Source organism: Candoia aspera, chromosome 3 (genome assembly GCF_035149785.1).
Source record: "Candoia aspera isolate rCanAsp1 chromosome 3, rCanAsp1.hap2, whole genome shotgun sequence".
NCBI lineage: Eukaryota > Metazoa > Chordata > Lepidosauria > Squamata > Boidae > Candoia > Candoia aspera.
In genome coordinates this window covers 21,587,569-21,601,127 of record NC_086155.1, presented here as the reverse complement: position 1 = coordinate 21,601,127, position 13,559 = coordinate 21,587,569, and the positions used below count along the sequence as shown (strand labels likewise).

Below are 13,559 nucleotides of genomic sequence, written 5' to 3'. Positions count from 1 at the left end.
CAGTAGTCTGTCATCAGCGCTTACGTATTGGAGGACTGGGTCTTTGATGGAGTCCATGCTTGAAGAGTTGTGGACAGTAGAGGCATTCTGCCAAGATCTCAATGCTAGGTTTTAGCACTACTGCATCAGGCTTACCAGGCTGTTTACCCAGCTTTTGATGTTCCCCCTCTTCCTCAGAAAAGAAGAAGTTCAGTGAAATTAATTTTTATTTATATTAAAATATACATAATACTTTTTCATGCATATACACTACTCAGAGTGATTAGTGCAGAATAAATATTTTTTTAAAATGAGAACCACCCCCCAAAAAGATTATTTATTTACTTACTTACTTACTATCCCGCCTTTATTATTTTTATAAATAACCCATGGCGGCGAACATCGCTAACACTCCTTCCTCCTCCTATTTTCCCCACAACAACAACCCTGTGAGGTGAGTTGGGCTCAGAGAGAGTGGCTGGCCCAAAGTCACCCAGCTGGCTTAACAAACAATTTTTTAAAAAAAATTGTAAGAATAGGTAGAGACAGCAGATAAATTTTTATAGTTCCTGTAGAATTTAAAAGCCAGTCAGAGAGGGTGTGAAGTTGGCATCTCAAGCCATGAAATACCATAGGTTACATGCAGCCATTGAGAAGATCCTTCCTCTTAACCTAATCAAATATATCTCCACTATAGTTGGCACATAGAGAAGGAATCTCAATTAGCTCTTGGATTGGCTGGTACCTTTAGGATTTTAAAGGTTGTTGCCAGCAATTTGAATTGTGTCCAAAAGCAGTGTAATCTTTGTAGAATCAGTATCATAAAAAAGAGTTAGGATATTGCGTATGTGTCCTTGTTCCATATTCCGTCTCCAGTTTCTCTCACTCTGCTCTCTCATCTTTACTGTTAGAGTGACTTTGCTGGTGTACTGGGGAGTCATATTGATGATAGTCAAGATCTGTGGTGTGTTCTCTTCCACTTCCTACAGCCTCTCAGCTGATAGATTTTGAACATAGGATTGTATTTTTAAAAAGCCATTCTCTATAATAGTGTGCATCCCCATGAAAAGACTGTAGTGACTATTGTTTGCAGAAATTCTGTAGAAAATTTGCAAAAGAGGATTTGCTGGCTGTAGATTAAGAAATCAGTTCATTAGAGTTCCTGTTCTAGTTTCATTATTTTATATAATGAAATACTTAATATAAGTCTCATTATTTCCATAACTGCCATATATATTCATATGGTTTGATGTAACTTGATACTTTAGTTTTCTAACTAACTAGTATTTTGTAATTTTCTTTCTCTAGGTAAAGATGGTGTGTGAATGTTACTGACAAGAATACATTTCCAAGTAAGTGTTCAATATAATAGTTAGAACGTATATTTATGGACGGAGCAATCCTAACTGTATGATTGTAGAAGCTAAATATAGGTTGTCCAGTATTACAAGGTTCTACTAGCTAATTCCAGCCAGGAAAGTCAAGCTGTTATTGTTGTTGCTTTTCTACTGGAATGTTAACATTAACAGAAGGGAAAATTCCTATATTAGGTAAGGAGTCTTGAAACAAGAGGATCTAAAATGTTCTCTGACTCAGACTTCTCTTGGACCACCTTATCTTAGGACCTACTACCATGGAAAACATCAGCAGTGGATCTATGCCTATGGAAATCTCTATGTGTGTACAGGAAGCATCCTGATTGTCTACCCTGTTCCACCCTTTTTCAGCCACTGGATCTGAGATTGGGAGGGCATTTTTACCAAATAATCAGTGGAAGTGTAGGAAATACCCACTTTTTAAAAAAGATTGTGAACTTACAGCATTTCTGTTGAGCTGCATTTAATTTTCTATATAATTTTAACATGCTTGATGTACATTATGTGCGGGCTATTTTCAAGGAAAGAAGTTTTTTTTTAAACTTTACTTGATGATTTTCAGTTGGATTTAGACTGCAAGCAGTAAGTATAATTGAACACATTAAGAACAGTGAGTCCCAAAAGAAGAGTAGGACAAGTTGGTGGACCATGAGGGGATTGTAGTGAAATATTTGGTTTGCAGACTTCATTAATTACAAATATAGCTTCTACAATTATATCATGAATTCCTTAGTGTTAGCAAGAGCTAGCTTTCCGGACATTTCCCCATGGGTAGAGAATGTAAAGTATGAATTAGACCAGATTACTATCATAGACCCATGGCCATTTATAATAAGAATCAAGAATAAAACATCCATAGTATACAATCAACAATTTAAATGTCCATGGTAAAAATACAGAATAAAAGCAAACCAACAGATGGAACAAATTTAACCAATGTGCAATTTAAAAAATACATACATTGCTGCTGCAACTGCTAGGATTGATAAAGATGGTGGCAACATACTAACCACCAAATGCTCTCTGGAAGAGTTCTGTTTTGAATAACACTTGGAGTACTGTAATAGATGGGGCTTAATTCCAAGGGGAGATTATTCCACAATGCCAAGGCTGCAACAGAAGAAGCAATACCTCCTGACCACAGTTTCTTTCATTTCATGGAAGAAGGCTATAACAAGAGCTTCTCTGGAAATGAAAATCCAAGATAGGCTGATTCAGGTAGGAACAGTGATCCTATTTTCACCTGGAAAATGTTAGAATGATTTAAGTTATCATAAAATAGATCTCTGAAGAGACGTGCTTATGGGACATGACATTGAATAGCTTGAAAAGAAAATTAAGGGAGTTTGCTACTTATATCAGATTCTCAGAATGGATCTCTATGGCAAGCTGGCAGTATTTGGTTACATGGCAAAAAGCAAGATCCCAGTGGTGAAGAAGTGTCAGCAGCACACTCTTTCAAGTATTTGTAAGGAAAACATTATGTGGGCCATTTGGGAGGTCATTCTCTTAGTACCAAGGCAGTTTGCAACTGAAGCATATGTTCTGGAGAGCTGCACTAACAGGAACCCAATTTAAGCTGCAGGTATGTAGATATCCGCTGAAGTTGTACTCTGGCACAAGAAAGTTTGCCTTCTGGTACAGTTGAGAGGAATCATTATCCTACAATAGTCCCTACTATATAGCAGGTTCTCCCGAATCATGAAGCTTATTCCAAAACATTTAGAAGTAACTACAAAAGGGATTTCCCAAGAAAGGGCAATGATTGGTACTCATGGCTGCCCTCTTCTGTTTGGCTAACTGGTCAAGGTAGGGGTTTCAAAATCCATTAGTATAGTAGAGCAAGCACTTCATCAATAACAAGCATTATTCTTGGATTGGACTGATTAGAAGGCAGCAACTTGGCACCACCATTTCTGCCAACACTCTTATTTTTAAAATTGGCTGAAATCTTATAATATCACTAATTCACAGCAGTGTCATCCCAAGTCTTGCAAGATTTTACCATGATAATGCTAAAAATTCTTAAGATTTTTGGCGTGTTTTCAGGGGATAGTGTCCTAACAACCAGGAAACACACTGAGACAATGAACTGGTCTCTAATATTTATTGCTAGTACTTAACAGGAATCCTAACAAACTGAAGAAGCGTGGGAAAAACCCAGACATATAACCCCCAAGGGTTAAGGCGGTCCCGATCTGTGTCTCTTTGAATGGCTGAACAATTCCTCAGTGCTACGCATGCGCTTGACAGTCTGGATGGGAGCCCCCTGCTCGCCATCTGTACTCATGACAGATAGAGTGGCTAGGACCAGAAAGATTTTGTCAGGCCATAAGGAACTGTCTGGACCCACTTTCTTCGAAGTATGAACCTGACAGTTTTCATTAGCAGGCTTTCTTAGGCTGAAAGTAGGAATGTTACATGAATTCCACCAAGTATACTTTTTTCCTTTTAGAATCAAAGTATATCTGTTTATGTTAGAGCAGGGACTAAGTGGTTTTTTTTCTCACAGCTTTACAGGGTAACAGTGAGATGGTTGGACTTTTTCTCAAATACCAGGGAAAGCCTGCAATTGTGAGTTGTTTAGGTAATAGTCACTTACTAGTCTGAGAAACAGCGTTTACTAGTTTATTGACATATGTGATAGAGAACACAGATAATTTGGAAGGAAGAGAAAGAATGAAAAGGTAAGTTATGAAATTAATTTATTCTGTAGGTGAAGAATTGTTTACCAATATATAGTTCCTGGAAGAAATTCAAGGATATATGAATAGCAAGATGGTCACCATTCAGGTTAAAACAAAATTTAACCGTCTATTGGAGAATTTTCTGATGTAGACTACCTGAGCCAATTAAAATTTATTCTAATTATTTTGAAATGCTGTTGGCTTAAGAACATGAGCAAAATCTGTAGAAGATGCTGAAAAGGGAACATTTATTAAATACGTGTATCATCAATTTCTAAATAGTTTAATGAATAGCAGCACAGGCAGTTTTTGGCATCTCTTGACACACTTATATAACAATGCTACTCTGCAAGCTTCACTGGCTTTCAGTAAGCCTCAGGGTATGATTGAAGGTGCTGGTTGCCACCTATAAAATCCATATATATGGCATAGGACCAGGCTATTTGTGGGACTGGCTGTTCTGCATTGTTTCTGCCTGCCTCACCAGGTGTAGAAGGGGGAGCTTACTCCAGGTCCCTTCCATGAAACAATGCCAACTTATTGGAGCCTTATTGGACCCTTCTCTGTGGCTGCACCTGCCCTGGGGAACAGCATCCCTCCCCCACCCCCCCGCCATGATCCGGATGGTCCTGACCATATTAATCTTTTGTAAGGCTCTGAAGACCTGGCTGTTCTCCCAGGCATTTGGGCCGAGAGTTTAGATGAGCTCTGATGACGATGCTATTTGTTTGGGTGGTTGGTTGTTGTTTTAACTAGGCATCATGGGTTATATGCTGTTATGGTGGTTTTAATCTTTGTATGCCACCTAGAGTTATGGCTGTGAGATGGGTGACTCTATAAATCATATGAATACATATATATGAAATTGCCTTTATTTATTTGTTTATTTATTCGATTTCTATAGCCCCCCATCTCAGCAAGTGACTCTGGGCGGCTTACAACAATAAAACTATAAAAATAGTTAAAACAATTACAATTAAAACAATTAAAATATATAATAAATACAAAACAAATATACATGGCTGCCAAGTATGCAGTGTATGGATGTTAATACAGCCAGGAGGCGGGACCATCCACACGCTCGAGGCCCCAGGCCCAGGCACAAAGCTAGGTCTTCATGGCCTTACAAAAGGCCAACAGGGTTGAAGACATCCTAATTTCTGGAGGGAGAATGTTCCAGAGGGCAGGCGCTACGGAAGAGAAAGCACACCTTCTAGTTCCCGCCAACCGACACTCCCTGGCTGACAGGACCCGCAACATACCCAACCTGCTAGATCAAATTGGACGGGTAGAAACAACTGAGAGAAGATGGTCCCTTAGGTAACCCGGTCCCAAGCCATGAAGGGCTTTAAAGGTGACAACCAGCACCTTGAATTGCACCCGGAAACACACCAGCAACCAATGCAGCTCATGTAACAATGGTGTTACATGTGTCGAGTATCTGATACCATTTACTATCCATGCTGCTGCATTCTTCACCAACTGAAGCTTCCAAATGCTCTTCAAGGGCAGCCCCATGTAGAGTGCATTACAGTAGTCCATACGGGAGGTCACGGGGGCATGAGTGACCGTGAGCAAAGCCTCTCAGTCTAGGAATGGGCGCAGCTGGCGCATAACCCGAAGGTGTGCAGAGGCCCTCCTAGCCATGGCTGCCACCAGCTCTTCGAGCAGGAGCCGTGAGTCTACGAGGACCCCCAGATTGCGCACCAGGTCTGTCTGGGGCAGTGCAACCCCATCCAGGACCAAGGATGGAAAAACCTTGGTACCAGGAGGCCCAAACACCCAAAGCCACTCAGTTTTGCTTGGGTTGAGTCAAAGCCCATTGAACCCCATCCGGGCCCTTACAGGCTCCAGGCACTGGGTCAGGACATTAGTTTTAAATATCACATCAGAGAGACCAAAAAGGAACAAAGTTTTAAATTGGTATCCTCCTTGAAAAGTTCACTTGAGAGTGAGGGTATTTTAAAATGAAGTGTCATTGATTTTGCTGTTCTAAAAGAATGTCCTTGGGAGTGGGGAGAGTAGATTTTAAAACCGGAGTCCTCACATAAAAGTTGAAATTCAGTAATTATTTTAAAATGTTATTTATTTTAATTCCTATTTATTTGCAAGCAGTAGTCATAGTTTTTTTACTTGTGAGTAAATAAATTCTATTTTAACTCTGGCCCCCTGATGTTTATTTCACATGTTATTTGTGAAAGAGGTAGCAATAACATTCTTCCTGCCCCCCCTCCCCACCCCCTCAAATCATTAAGGTCTTTTTAATGGAATCTGTTTTACCAAATAGCCTTACATTATGCTGGCTTCTGAGAAGATTATAGTGTTTAATACTGTAATTTAGTGACAGCTCTATATATAGACATTCTAAATTGTTCACTTTAATTTGAGCAGTGCAGTTAGAGTTGAGTTTTGCTTAAATTCTGTATTTGAATGTTTTGTATCTTAGCCATCTGATGATATTTAATATATAACTACTGCTATTTATTAATATTATTAATAAACCACCCAGAGTCCCCTGTTGGGGGGAGATGGGCGGTGATATAAATTTAAATAATAAATAAATAATAAATTTGTGTCAGTATACTGTATATACCTTCTGTTTGTGGGATATGGGCAATATGTTGGCTTATAAAGTAGTCTCAAGATTAGAGATCCTAGCTTGCATGGAACAGCATGAACGTGCATTGGATAAAACTGGGTTTGGTTGCAGTTGTGGCATCCTGGCCAGAATGTGCCAAAACTGGTCATTAGAACTTAAACAGTGCCCTGCTGGATTGGACCCTTGGTGCATCTACTCTAGCATTCTGTTCTCACAGTGGCCAGCCAACTGCACAAGAAAGCCCACTAGTCTCCAAACAGATGGGCTTCACCGCCATCAAGGCAAATAGCCATTGGTCCTCATAATTTCCATGAATTGGTCTGACCCCCTTTTGAAGCCAACCAAGCGGGTAGCCAGCACCATATCTCATGGTGATTCCAAATTTTATTTAAATGTTGTATAAAAACAAAATTCCTTTTGTCTGTCCTGATTCTTCTAGGGTTTAATTTCATTGGGTGGCCTCTGGTTCTAGTATTTTGAGAAGGGGAAAATAGTTTATTCTTGTCTACTTTATTACTATATAATTTTCTGCAACTCAGTCATGTCCCCTCTCTTTTGCCTCCTTTCTAGACTAAAAAGCCCCAAATGTCACAACCTTTCCAGATAGGGAAATCCCAGCTCCTTGATCATCTTAGTTGTCCTCCTCTGAATCTTCCCTAGCCTCCACTACATTCTTTTTGAGGTGTGGTGACCAGAGCTGCACACAATATTTCAGAAGCAGTTGCACTATTGATTTATATAAGGGCATCAGTATGCTCTTTACCATTAGCAGGGAGTACAGCATGTGACACATGTACAACTGAGCTTGGTAAGCAAGTCTATATCTTCTCTATTTTATTAAAAAACTTTACAAGAAAACTTTGATAGACCAAAGTCATGATCGGCAGCAGGGGTCAAAATTTACAAGCCCATCCGGTGATAGCCATGGCAAATGAAAGATTGCAACTTGGAATGTAATGGAGTAAATGGTAAAGAGCATGAATTATGTAATTAATAGATATGAAGACTAAAAAGGAGAAGGATGTAATAGATTTGAATAAAGATTGTCTGAAAGCAGTGGAAATGGGATATTTAAGCGTGTGGTGAACTAAGAAAGAGAGCCAGTTTGGTGTAGTGTTTAAAGCATCAGGCTAGAAACTGGGAGACCATGAGTTCTAGTCCACCCTAGGCACAAAGCCAGCTGGGTGACCCTCAGCCAGTCACACACTCTCAGCCCTAGGAAGAAGGCAATGGCAAACCACTCCTGACTTCTTGCCAAGAAAACTGCAGGGACTAGTCCAGGCAGTTGCTGAGAATTGGACATGATTGAATGGCAGAAAAAAAAATTAAGAAAAGACGGCGTCAAAATTGAATGTGGATTGAATACATAATTGAGTGATCAGTAAAAAGCATTTGAGGTAGTTTGGTCATATAAAGATAATGAATGAGGGTCATATAAAGATAATGAATGAGGATCAAATCACAGAAGAAATAGATGAAGGGGAAATGGGTTGAGAGGCAGAGGAAGACAGAAAAATTAATGATTGGATGGAGTAGATCCTTAAAAAGAGAAAAGGAAATTTAAATAATGAAGTGCAATGGATAAAGTAGGATATGGATGTAATGGAAGCAAGGATGTTTTGCAAGGATTAAAAGGTATGGAGATATGTAGTGGATGATGTTGGTGTAACTGGTTTTATTTATGTTTCCTTTTTTTCTTACCTCATGTGTTTAATTTCTTTACCATTTTTTCTCCTTTTCCACAGTCTGTGTAATATTGCTTATCCCAAAAGTGAATAGCATGATGGGTATATATATATGTAAAGTTATCAAGTGAATACAGTAAAAGAAGAAACCATGGTTTCCAGTTAAAGTTCCATGGAACTTTAGTTTGAAGAAGAATGTTGGGTTTTTGTTTTAAGTACTACTTAACACTTTGTGACTTTTCAACAGTGCATGAGAATTACGAGTTCTCCTGCCATCTTCTGTGCTCTTAAATGTCTGAACATACACGTCTTGCAAAGGTAGAACAGTTTATTGGATTTATAGCCCAAGTTGGCAAGGGTGCCAAAATGTGCTTGCTGTGACCTGAAGAAAAACTTTCACGTTGTTTCTTGGATCCATATTTTTAGAACAATAATTTCAACATAGAAATATGCCAAATAGTTTATAGGAAATGCCTTTGAAATCTGCACAATTTTTTTTGTTATGCAATTTATTTTTATGTTGAATTTAAATGAAGTGCAGACAAGTAATTTTATAGGTTTATAATACAATCCTATACATACATACTCAGTGTAAATGTGTGGAGAAATAACAGTGATTAAAATTCGGTGGAACATACTACTGGGCCACTGGGTATAAGACTGCAACCTTAGGCTCTGTCTTAAAAATTTCATTGCCAGTGCTAGTATTTCCCTGATCTGGAGAAATCAGGTTTCCATAAACAGAATCCCTTCCCCAACAAATAAAAAAACCCCTAACCCTCTCCAACAACTGTCTATGTGTATACATTCAGAAAGATATTCTGAATATTTTTTCCTCCTATTGTCCTAGGTATCAGGATGATCTTATATTTAACGTTGCTGCATTGGTGTTAATAACTGCCATCCTGCATGTCCATCACCCAGTTTTAAAGTACAGAGAAGCCTGGTTTGTTTGCAGCTACAATGCTTCATATCTTTCCGGAAGTGACCTTGACTGGTATTAATCAAATTCAGAACACACAGAAAAGCTGTGTGGTAACATGCTGACTTGATATAAAATATTACAACATTCATTTTCTTTCAAAATGGGGTACTGAAGAGGAAAAAACATAAACTACTTTTAAACAAGCTGTAAAGACCCTAAATGAGAACTGTGATAAGGGTTGAATTTAAAACCTCAGTTAAATTAACTTATTTCTTAAAAGGGTATAAAAATTTAAGAAACTACTGTATGTAGCATCTCTTTGCATTTAAATACAGCATAGCATTTAACCAATACCTGATTTGTAATATTAAGTTACATACAAGGAACTCATGCCGCTAAATGATCAGCCGTATGGAGGCTTCCTCACTTGTTTGTTTTACGTGGGAAGCTATTAGTGTATACCACCTGCTTTTATAGATCTGACAAGAATTTTTATATCATGTTGACAGACTCTCCTGATCAGGACTCAGCAGTAAATCACAGATCTCCTGACATTTCATGACTTAGCTCAACTTTTCTGCTGGACTTGGTGGAAGACTCATAAATGTAGCTTAGTTAGATCAACATCTTTATTGTAGACAAGAATGAAGAATACAAGAATGAAGAATACAACAAACTATTGCCCACTGTTAACAGAAGATGTAAATACAGCCTTGAGGTTTAATCTTGTGGCTTCTTGTTCCCACATTTCCAAAATAATGGATATTTGATGCAGTACTTCACTTGGTGGCCTTGAAGCTGAGCTGCTGTTGTATGTTTACATAACAGTTGTCTCTGGCTGAGGAACTGTTGGTTCCCATCTCAGTACTCACATATGTGGTAATAAATAAATTTGCTTTTGTTGACCTTTCATTGTTATGAATATGAACCGAGATAGCGTAATTGTGAAAGCTGTTGTAATTTTATGGTAATGTATCTTTAATGCTAAAACGATATGTGACAACATTTGTTACATTGTTGTGCTCTTTTGCTTGTCTGTGTAGAAGTCTATTTGTTGCCTCACAGCACGTTAGAATTCAACCTTTCGTAATATTGGATAACATATTCAAACTATTTTAGTTGTCAGTCATTTAAATACATAAATTTTGTGGAGTCTTTCATCAGTATGGATTTTTAGATAAACACAAGCCTGAGATATTTTGATGCTAAGATACAGTCTATTTTTTTCTTTTAATAATCTTGAGGAATAGTATTACCTAACTGCCATTTTAAGCATGTTTACTTGGAAATAATTTTCATGATGCTCAATGAAGCTTACACTGAAAAAACCAACAAGTGGAAGAGACCATGTACCCATGGTTCAGCCTACCATGTTTTCTGAATGTAATGCCTTTTTTCAAGCAAGCCAAAAAGGGAATCCATGCTTTATTAACTATTACTTTCTGGATAATTTCAGAATCCCTAATCCCTTGTTTGGACCACATTGCAACCTAAGAGTTAATCAAAGAAAGGGATTTTGGAGCAATACCTCCAGAGGGATAGAGCCTCCCACCCCATGTGTTGGCAGCAAAACAAGTTTTGTTTATGGGTGCATTGTTCAAATATGTTTAAAATAAGATTTAATATACAGAGAATGTATCAAAACATCTAAGTGATATTCGCAGATGTCTCTTTAGAAATAGTTAAATTAAGCAAATCAAAGCATCTTAATTCGTTTTAGGAACTGTTTAAAGATTAAGATGTATTTGCTTTTGTCTGCTTTCTATTTTACTTGTTAAAAATTTGCTCAAACAATAAACATTGTTATTTCAGATGAGTGCCTTTTGGCATATTGTCATGTGACATGTCATGTGTTGTTCTTACCTTTGTGACATTGATATTATTCAGGTTTTTGATTTTTTGTGACTCCAAAGATCCACAGCAAATTGTTGAATCATGGAATGTATTATTATACTTCAAATGTTTCTAGATTTTTTTCTGTGAACTTTGTATGATTGTTGAGTATAATTACTCCTCTTTGGATTGTTTTGGGATCTCTTTAGATTTTTTTTTCTATATTTTTGTTTCATACTTCAGTAAAAATAGGTAGCATGTTGATACATTTTTTTTTCTACACAAGGGCTGTGTGAGGTTTTTTTCCTTTTTAGTCCTGAATAGTATGAGTGCAGCCATAGATGAAGTAGCAGGGCGAATGAAGCCCTGTTGTAAGTTTTTATGGATGAACTCACGAAGGACTTCAAGCTCTTTGGTGGTCATGGGGTATAGTTTTGCCTTGGGAAGTTCTGCCCCCAGGATAAGTTCTGTGGCGCAATCTGATTTTTGGTGGGGTGGTAGCTGGTCTGACTCAGTTCTGCCAAAGACATCCTTCAAGCGTCTGTATTGTCTGGGAATGCAGGGTCCCTCATTTGCAGTTTCCTTCTTAGCCAATTCCTCAAGCGCTCCCGTGAGCTCAAATTGTGTGTTCAGTGGCCCTACAGATAATCGGTTGTGGCCCCCATCAGAGTAATAGATTTGTCCTGACCTCCAATCTATTCTTGGATTGCGTTCTCAGAGCCAGGCGAGCCCTAGAATCATGGGGTGGTGGGCAGTTGGGTTATGAGGAATCTCAGGACTTCTTTATGCTTCCTCACGTGCATAAGTATTGGCTCGGTACAGTATTTGACAGGGCCCCCTTTCATATCCCCCCCCGTCAAGCTGGGTGAAGGTGACGGGGTTGTCTAATTTATCCACCCCTAGCTTTAGTCTGGCCACCATTGTAGGGTGTAGTAAGTTGTGCGTGCACCCTGAGTCTAGTAGTCCGGCTATTGGGATGGGGTCCCCACCTCTTAGTGTTTTCAGTTGTGCATGCACCAGCACTACTGGGTACTTCCCACTTACCATGGGGTCCTTGCACCCATCTTTCCATGCCTGCCCTTTGATGCTGTTTAGAGCAGGCTCATGTCATTTCCTGACGGAGAGTTCGTCTTTGGTAGAGGCTTTGGAGTCCTCATATGACTCAGGCCGTCCCTTCTCAGAGGCTGCTGCTGCCGGTGTCTTGAGTTTCTTAGCTGGGGCCTTTGGGTTACTTGCATTGGTCTTGGGCTGCCTCTGCTTCATGGGGCCTGGGCAGTTGGCTGCTCGGTGTCCCTCCTTCCCACATTGAAAGCACAAGCCTCTACGTGCTCTTCGTTCTTTTTCTTCAGCCCATGGCCGGTCTGCCACCTATCATCCACTGGGGTCTTTTGTAGTGTTGTAGCGCTGTCCTGTGACGTACGATTGTTGTTGGCATCGCACTTGGGCTTGCACTTCCTCTACCTTTCCTGCTAGGCATATCCAGTCTCTCACACTAGGGACCACTCTAGGATCTCGGGGCATAAGCCTCCCTTGAAATAATCTTTAGGGACTCTGGCCTTCCTGCTAGAGTTTAAAACCCTGTAGCATAGTCAGAAACTGATTTGTTCCCTTGTCTTATGGTTTGCATGCTGGCTCTGGCTCTCATTGTAGCCAGTGGGTGCTCAAAGTGTTCTTTTAGTGCCTTCATGAAATTCTGAAGGTTTTGGAGTTCAGGGGCTGCTGCCTCATGTAGTCCCTCCAGCCATTCAGCTGCCTCTGCCCTGAGGTGCCCCGATACATAGCGCACTTTGGCATCTTCTGAGTGAAATGTTCCTTCAAATTCACTCATAAACCCTCTGATGTGTTAGAAAACATGCGAGTTGCTTGGGGTCTCCAGTGAATTTGATATTGAGGCCTCTGTCCCCCCAAAACTCCTCCCTCATTCTTGGGCTGCTCAGCCCCTCTGTGATTGGTAGTTCTAATTGCCAAGTGCCTGGGGTGACACCTCCCCAGTCTGTGAGCCTCCTTGCTGTGTCTGGGCTTATTCTGTTTTCTCCTGTAGAGGGCGCCCATCTCCCTTGTAGCTCAGGGATGGCTGTTGCTGTTCCATTTTGAATGTCTGGTGTTCTGACTGTAGCCGGCCCTCTCTCTTGGCCTGCTCCGCGTGCCTCCCTTGGAGTCGGGTTCACTGCCTCTTCAGGACCTCGTGCCATTTCGCCCCAGGTGGGTAATCCTCCTTTTCTAAGCACCTCTACCCTAGATGTCTGGCTGGGTCGCACCCCTCTCACTATTGCTGCCGTGCCATTTGCTTCATCTCCGTTCCTTAATTCAAATCTCCCGCCTTTGGTCAGCTCCGCCCTCTCCGTTCCCTTCACTCACACGTTCCCTTGCCCGAGGCTTGGGGCCCTCAACTCTCGTGTACTCTGCTGTCCAGGGCTCGAGGTCCATGGGTCCCAGGGGTTCGTTGCCACCCTCTCTCCGGCCATGGGCCCCCCC

The 13,559-nt window shown here is 40.2% G+C and overlaps 1 protein-coding gene across 4 annotated transcripts in view; it reads left to right on the top strand.

The window, feature by feature from the left end:
• Nucleotides 1-13,559, top strand: part of NCOA3 (nuclear receptor coactivator 3) — a 221,839-nt gene that overhangs the window by 32,535 nt on the left and 175,745 nt on the right. For all 4 annotated transcript variants that reach the window (XR_010067532.1, XM_063297102.1, XM_063297100.1 and 1 more), the window contains exon 2: nt 1,288-1,331. The gene's annotated coding sequence lies outside the window, so the exon portion shown is untranslated. The remainder of the gene's footprint in view (nt 1-1,287; nt 1,332-13,559) is intronic.